This window comes from Prionailurus bengalensis, chromosome C2, assembly GCF_016509475.1.
Source record: "Prionailurus bengalensis isolate Pbe53 chromosome C2, Fcat_Pben_1.1_paternal_pri, whole genome shotgun sequence".
Classification (NCBI taxonomy): Eukaryota; Metazoa; Chordata; class Mammalia; order Carnivora; family Felidae; genus Prionailurus; species Prionailurus bengalensis.
Window position 1 is genome coordinate 3,834,853 of NC_057350.1, and position 8,005 is coordinate 3,842,857.

Sequence of the window (8,005 nt, forward strand, 5' to 3'; positions counted from 1 at the left end):
AACTTATAAAACCATGACACTAAAAGACTGATGTCATGTAATGTAATACCTAGAGAAACCACTAAAAAAGTAATACAAAGAGATGCTTTCAAAACACAGAGAAGTCAGAAAGCAATTCTAAAAAAAAAAATGTTCAAGTGACTCCTAGGAAGGCAGAAAAAAGAAAACAGGAAAATGAAAAACATAGAACATGGAAAATAAAAAATAAAATACATACTTAAGCCCAACATGTCAATACTTACATTACATGTCAATACTTACAGGGGCACCTGGGTGGCTCAGTCATTTAAGCCTCCGACTTTAGCTCAAGTCATGATCTCACGGTTTGTGAGTTTGAGCCTGCTTCAGATTCTTTGTCTGTCTCTATCTCTGCCCCTTCCCTGCTGGCTCTCTGTCTCTGTCTCTCTCAAAATAAACATTAAAAAATTTTTTTAACTGTAAATTACCCAAACAACAGAACTACAAGGTATGTGAAGCAAAATCTGATAGAACTGAATGAAGAAATAGATAAATTCACAATTACAGCCGGAGACTTAATCGCCTCTCTCAACAACCACTAGAACAACTAGACAGAAAAATCAGCAAGGATACAGAACTCAATAGCACCACTGAGCAACAGGATCCAATCAGTATTTATAGAACGCTCCAGCCAACAATGGGAGAATGCACATTCTCCTCAAATGTTCATGGAACATGTACCAACATAGATCTTATCCTTATAAAACAAACCTCAACACATTCAAAAGAACTGAAATTATGCAGAGTGTGTTCTCTGACCCAAATGGAATCAAACTAGATATCAATAATAAAAAGATAATAGGAAAATCTCCAACACTTGGACTTGAAACAGTTCACTTCTAAATAATCCGTGAGTCTAAGAGGGGATCCTAAGGGCAAATGAAATACAGTTAACTGAATTAAAATGAAAGTACCTGTATCAAAGTACACATGTGAGGACTACATCGGTGTGGAGTGGAAATGTATAGTGCTAACAGCATATTTTAAAGTTAAAATTTCCTCATTAAAAATGAAGAAGAATCTCAAATCCATAATGTAAACTCTTACCTCAAGAATGTAGAAAAAGAAGAGAAAAATAAACCAAAGTCTAGGGAATCATAAAGATATGAGCAGAAATCAATGAAATTAAAAATGGAAGAATAAAGAAAATCAATGAAACACGATCATTTAGAAATGATCAGTAAAACTGAAAAACCTCCAGCAAGACTGACAAAGAAGAAACACAGAAGACACAAATTACCAATATTAAAGACAAGGCAGGGGACATCAATACAGATCCTACAGACATCCGGAAGACCGTAAGGCAACAATACAGACAACTCTGCACAATAAATTTGACAATTTAGATGAAATGAGTGAATTCCTCAAAAAAGACATAGGTTATTTGAATAGCCCTATAACTATTTAGGAAATTGAACTCATCATTTTAAAACTCAAAAGGAGGAAAGAAGGAGGTAAGCAAGGAAGGAAGGAAGAGAGAAAGAGAGAAGGAACTCTCCAGGCCCAGACAGCTTCCCTGGAGAGTTCTACCAAATGTTTGAAGAATTCACACCAATTCTATACAATCTCCTCCAGAAATAGAAAAGGAGGGAACTCTTCCCAATTCATTTTATTTAACTAGTATTACCCTCGTATCAGACAAAGTATTAAAAAAGAAAAACTACAGACCAAAATCCCTCATAAATATAGATGCAAAAACCATTAACAAAATATTAGCGAACAATTCGACAATATACATTTAAAATGATACACTATGTCCAAGTGGGGTTTATCCCAAGCATGCAACTCTGGTTCAATATATGAACACCATATTGTAGTACACCATATGAACAGACTAAAGAAGAAAAATCATACAATCGTGCCAGTTGATGTGGAAAAAGCCCTTGACAAAGTTGAACACCTATTCATGGTTTAAAAAAAAAAACACTCAGAGAAATAGAAATAGAAGGCCATCGCCTCAACTTCTAGCAATTGCACTCCTGGACATTTGTCCCAGAGAATGAAAACTTACATTCCCACAAAAATTAGCAAGAAATGTTTACACAGTTCTATCTGTGATAGCCAAAACCTACAAACAACCCAGATGTCTGTCAATAGGTAAATAGTTAAACTGTCGCCCGTCTATAATATGGATCGCTACTCAGCGATAAAAACCAAAGAACTATTCAATACCCAACAACCTGGATGGATCTCTAGAGAATTCTCCTGGAAAAAGCCAGTCCTAAGAGGTTATACATTGTATAATTCCATTTATGTGACATTCTTGAAATGGCAAAATTACACAAATGGGGAACAGGTTTGTGGTTGTCAAGAGTTAGGGAGGGGATTGAGTGGAAAGAAAGAGAATGGAGCTATAGAAGGGGGGGGCGATGAGGGACCCTTGTGTGGATGGCATTCTGTATCTGGACTCTATCAGTGTCAGTATCCGGGATGTGATGTTGTACTGCAATTTTGCAAGACGTTACCATGGAGGGAGCCAGGTAAAGGGCACATAGGGTCTCTCTTTGTCCTTTCTTACAACTCCATGGGAGCCTGCAATTAACTCAAAATTCAAAGACTAATTTTTTTTTTTTAAGTCACAGGACAGTCCTGAGTGAGGCCACTCCAGATGAGGTGGCCTTAGACCACCCTGTGGCAGAAAATAGACATCGCATGGAGCATGGGGAGTGAGGAGGTAGGTGGTAGAGTTTTAGGGATGAATAGGGAGAGGACACGGAACCAGAGAGCACTGGGTCACTCAGGACCACACGGTGGGCTGCCGGGCAACGAAGCATTTATGACCGTTCTTTGTCAACTGTGAAGGTGAGAAGGTGAGGAGGGATGGGACAATGTTCTTCCTCCTTCCTAGAAATTGTGTGTGTGCGTGCACAGGCACCCAGGCACCTGCAGGGACAGTGATGGGTAGGATGCCGGCCCCATCATTAGCCATCTGTGGTGCTGAGCCGGTCCTAACGTCTCAAAGCCTCAGTCTTCATCAGCAAAATGGGAATATCAAGAGCACCACCGTGGCAGTTGGATAAGGTGGGGTAGTTACAGTGCCTGGGAGCTGAGAAGAGGAAAGAGTGGGTAGCTCGTGTGCCTCTAATATTGTCTTCCAGGTCCTCAGACCATGACCTTCTCCCACCCTCCCCCACTGTTGTCGTTACTCACCATCCTCCCAAATGGCTTACTCTTCTCTTCTTCCTGTGATGAACAGTTCTGTGTGGGAAAAATGGGTGCATAAATGTACAAAGCAACTCCTAGCTCAGAGTGACATTTCAATATCAAATGTTAAGGCGGCAGTATGGTAGTCAAAGGTTAAAACTTCTAGTTATAAGATAAGGAAGTCCTGGAGGATGTAACGTACGTAGGGCACGGTGAACATTACCGTATTGTGTCTTTGAGAACCGCTAAGAGAATAAATCTGAAATTTTTTTTTAATGTTTATTCATTTTTGAAAGACAGAGAGACACAGCACAAGCAGGGGTGGTGCAGAGAGAGAGGGAGACACAGACTCCCAAGCAGGCTCCAGGCTCCGAGCTGTCGGCACAGAGCCCGACGCGGGGCTCGAACCCACGAACCGGGAGATCATGACCTGAGCCGAAGTCGGACGCTTAACGGACGGAACCACCCAGGCGCCCCACTAAGAGAATAAATCTTAAAAGTTCTCGTCACAGGAAAAAACTCGTAACTATGCGAGGTGATGGGTGTCAGCTACGCTTATCGTGGTGATTCTTTTGAGATACAAACATTATCAAATGGTTATATGGCACACTTCGGACTAGTACCATATTACCTGTCGATTCATTCTTAATAAAACTGGAAAAAAATTAAGGCATCTTACTTTTCCTTGGCAGGCAACTCATCCACATTTACAGACTGGTTGTGTTTCCCTCACTGGTCTGTGGGCTCGGAGGACAGAGAGGCGCTGGCCCATTCTCACTGAGCCCCAACATCCAGCCGATGCCTGCCTCCTACATGGCTCTCCAGTATTTGCCGGCTGACTGATCTCAGTCACAGACACTTCACGTCACAGCTTATATTATAAATTTTTGTCGCTGCCCGTACTAACACACACGACATCTTTTCTTTGATGTACAACTGGCTACATTTACTGTATACATTTATATTAAAGAAATTTTTTTTTTTTACTAAAAAGCACCTTGTCAGCGACTTACCCACAAGCTTAGATGTAAACACTTCCAGGGAGCCCTTCTGCTGCAAAACAGACCCCTCTGCACGCAATGTATTTATTTTGCCATTAAGAAAGGGAAGTAACATCTGCCTTATGCAGGCCAGGATTTCAATTTTCATCACTGCAGACATGTGAAAACCCCCAAACCAGAAGCCATGATTTCAGTTTCTGTTCTGTGTCCATACAAAACGAATTGTTTTAAAACGGGCATAATGCAATCACATGCGTAATAATATTACCAGTGCAATGTTTCCTGCAGCAAACAGGAAGCATGAGAGGTTACTAAGGGTCGGTCTGCTCCCTCTGGGGTTACTGTCACAAAATAGCACCTGTCTGCCCACAGACTGGCCGAGTGCTCGTCTACGGGTAGCTTCCCGCTTTTGGTCAGATGATAGATTTCACATTTCGGAGCACTGTGAAATTTATTTTTTTAATGACGCACGTTTAAAACAATTAACAGCAAAGACTGCAGTTCATCAGGGCCTTGAGGGTAATAGTCAAGGATAAAGGGAGCATCTCCTAGTGGAAGGTCTAGAATAACTTACATAACGTCATATCATGATAACTCTGGTCAATGATCGTCGCTGCAAAGTGGGGACAAAGTGAGCTAGTGAAGCGTCTGAGAGCTCAGGGCTTTCGGGGAGAGCAGCCATCACCTAATAGCAAAAACTGATAGCCTTAGAGGCCATGGTGGGTTTGAGAATAGTGCTTTGAACTTTACAGCTGCTAATTCACTTAATCCTCATCACAACTGCATGGGCCAGACACTATTACTATCCACAGCGGGGAAGTAAGGCACAGAGAGGTTATGTAACTTGCCTGAGCTCCCACTCTCCCAGTACCCGATCTCAGAGCCTAAACAGGCAAGGCTGGCTCCAGAGATCGCAACATTTTTCCCCCGTAAGAAGGATTTCTTTTCACTTTTGAAAGTAGAGCACAAAAATGTCAGTGTCAGGATGGGTGAATTTCACATGTCTCTACACTTGGATACTCACCGCCCAGATCGCGATATAGAACATTTCCATCTAGAACATTTTCACCGTGTGACCTGTATCGTGTGCCCGATCCCAATCAAGCCCCGCCTCTGAACACAAATACTACTCTGGCTTTGATCAGCATCGATGAGTTTTGTTTGTTCTGCACCTTCATATAATTGGCTTATCGAACGTACTTCTTCATGTCTGGATTCTTCCACTCGACAGGGGGTGTTTGAAACCCATTCACACGTGGATGTGTGCGCACCCCCAGCTCCTTCCTTTATAGTTTGCTTTCCTTTCTGTCACAGGCGGGCAGGTGGCCTGTGTCCGGTTTTCAGCCATTAGAGTGAAGCTGCTGTCATATCGGCCTTCCTGCACGTCCTCTTGGGGGACACGGACATTCATTTCCCTTGAGGAAAAGTCTGGCAGCGAAATCCCTGGGCTATGAAGTAAGAAGGTTTAACTTTAGTAAATCCTACCGATCAGCTTTCTACGTTTCTACCGATTCATACTCCCTGCTGCTTCACATCCGTACCGTCACTGGGCATTTTTGGTTTTTTAGAAAACGTGGCCACCCTGACAGGTGTGTGGTGATGGTATCACCAAGGTTTTAATTTCCTTCCTGTACTGACTAGTGATCGTCAGTTCCATTTCCCCTCATTTAAAAATGGCATTGTTTTGTCTTTAGTCTTGGTCTATAGGATTTCTTTTTTTTTTTTTTTCAATGTTTATTTATTTTTGGGACAGAGAGAGACAGAGCATGAATGGGGGAGGGGCAGAGAGAGAGGGAGACACAGAATCGGAAACAGGTTCCAGGCTCTGAGCCATCAGCCCAGAGCCCGACGCGGGGCTCGAACTCGCGGACCGCGAGATCGTGACCTGGCTGAAGTCGGACGCTTAACCGACTGCGCCACCCAGGCGCCCCTCTTTTTTTTTTTTTTTTATCAAGACTTTTAAATTTTTAAGTAATCTCTACACCCAACGTGGGGCTCGAACTCACAACCCTGAGATCCAGAGTCGAACGCTCTACCAATGGAGCCCGCCAGACGCCCTTGTTGGGTAGGATTTCTTGATGTATTCTGGATACGTGTTCTCCGTCCCATCGGTATGTTGGAAGTGTGTTCTCCCAGTCTGAGGCTCCCCATTCAGTTTCTTGTGTTCCTCGTTTTCATAAAATCCAAGTTCTCACTATTTTCCTTGATGGTTATGGGTGGGGGGTTCTATCTGTAGGCATGCCTTCTTTATGAAATCTCTGCCTACGACAAGAATATGAAAATATTTTCCTGTGCTTTCTTCCAGAAGCACCATTGTTTTGTTTTCACAGCTAAGTTTAGGATCCATGTCAAAAATTTTTTTAACGTTTTATATATTTTTGAGAGAGAGAGCAAGCAGGGGGTGGGGACAGAGAGAGAGAGAGAGAGAGAGAGAGGGAGACACAGAATCCGAAGCAGGTTCCAGGCTCTGAGCTGTCAGCACAGAGCCCAACGTGGGGCTCGGACCTGTGAGCCGTGAGCTCATGACCTGAGCAGAAATCAGATGCTTAACCAGGCGCCCCTAAGTTTTAATAATTTTTTAAAATTATTCATCCTGGTTGGATTGAGTTTCTTGAACCTATGGGTTACTACCTTCCATAAGATTTGGAATATATTTGGCTATTTTTTCTCCAAATACTGCTTTTCTCTCTCCATCCCTCTCCCTCTCTGTCTCCTCTACACCTGTTTGCTATCGGTCATGTCCTTCTTACAATTTGTTCTGGGTTTATGATTTTTTTCCTCTCTGTGATTCATTTTGGATACTTTCTACCGATCTCTCTTCAAATTTATTTTCTTGTGTTCCGCCGTATTCAGTCTACTGTGAAAGCCACCTGAAATACCCTTGTTTAAAATATTTATTTGTTCATCTAGCATGTCCACTTGGTGATTTTCGTAGACTCCAATTCTCCTGCGAAATGCCCCCTCTTTGCATTGATTTTCCCTACCTTTTACTCTATGCTTCACATATTTATCATAGCTATTTTGATGTCAGGGGCTGCTAATGCTTTTTCTGAGTCATTCTCTGAAGTGTGACCTTTAAACATGTGAGCCATTTCCACAGAGGAGGTGAAATGAAGCCTGTCTCCTGACTCATACGGCTCCTGGTGCTGTGTTACTTCTCACCTACAGCGTGTGGCTGTTTCGGGGGGGGTGCTTGTCTTAGGGTGCTGGTATACATTTCCAGGAACCGGTCAGGAGACGGGTGTTGCTATCCACCCTCAGTAATAACACCGATGCAATAACCCAAACTGTGTGGTCACTGGACATCAGGAGGCGTCTGTCCCTCCCACAAACCACACTCAATTGTCTTGGGCAACACCAAGTCTCTAGATAAAAATTAATTTTCGGGCACCTGGATGGCTCAGTCAGTTAAGCGACTGACTTTTGATTTCGGCTCAGGTCATGGTCTTGCTGTTTGTGAGATCGAGCCCCACGTCGGGCTCCATAGCTGGCAGCACAGAGCCTGCTTGGGATTCTCTCTGTCTGTCTCTGTCTGTCTCTGCCCTTCCCCCAATCGAGCTATCTGTGTCTCTCAAAATAAATTAAAAAAAATCATTTTCACCATTCTCCCTCCTTGAATTTGCCCATCTGTATTGAGGATCGCCGATTCACCCATTTACAAACCACAGTTTGAGTAAGATGGCCCAAAATGAGGTTTCTCTGTAGAATCTTCTGGGAGAGGGGCTCTTTAAAAATTTCACTACCTCCCTTCACCCCAGACCGTGAATCAGCCGCAGTGGGGGAGCCGGGAAAGAGGTCCAGGACCATGCCTTGGAGCCACTGCTGGGCCACTGGAGGCAGAC